Source organism: Cavia porcellus, unplaced genomic scaffold, assembly GCF_034190915.1.
Source record: "Cavia porcellus strain 051 isolate PalLab524CR breed Dunkin Hartley unplaced genomic scaffold, mCavPor4.1 scaffold_17, whole genome shotgun sequence".
NCBI classification, from domain to species: Eukaryota; Metazoa; Chordata; class Mammalia; order Rodentia; family Caviidae; genus Cavia; species Cavia porcellus.
The window spans coordinates 48117278-48117519 of NW_026947500.1; positions in this window are offsets into that span (position 1 = coordinate 48117278).

Genomic DNA, 242 nt, shown 5'->3' on the forward strand with positions numbered 1-242 from the left:
GACTTAACACATTTTCAGGAAAGAAACAGACGCCTGGCAGCAACGCCCCGGCTCCTGACCCCCAAAGACCGGGAGCGCAGTCCCTACGCTCCGAGACGCATTATCCCGTTGGGGTCCAGGCGGCCAGCATAGCCGCCAGCTCTGCGCCTGCACAACACTCGCTGTTTCCCCCGCTCCAAACCCTGTGCAATCCCTCAGCCCCGCGCTTTCTGACCTCACTTCCCCGGTTTCCAGGCGACGGC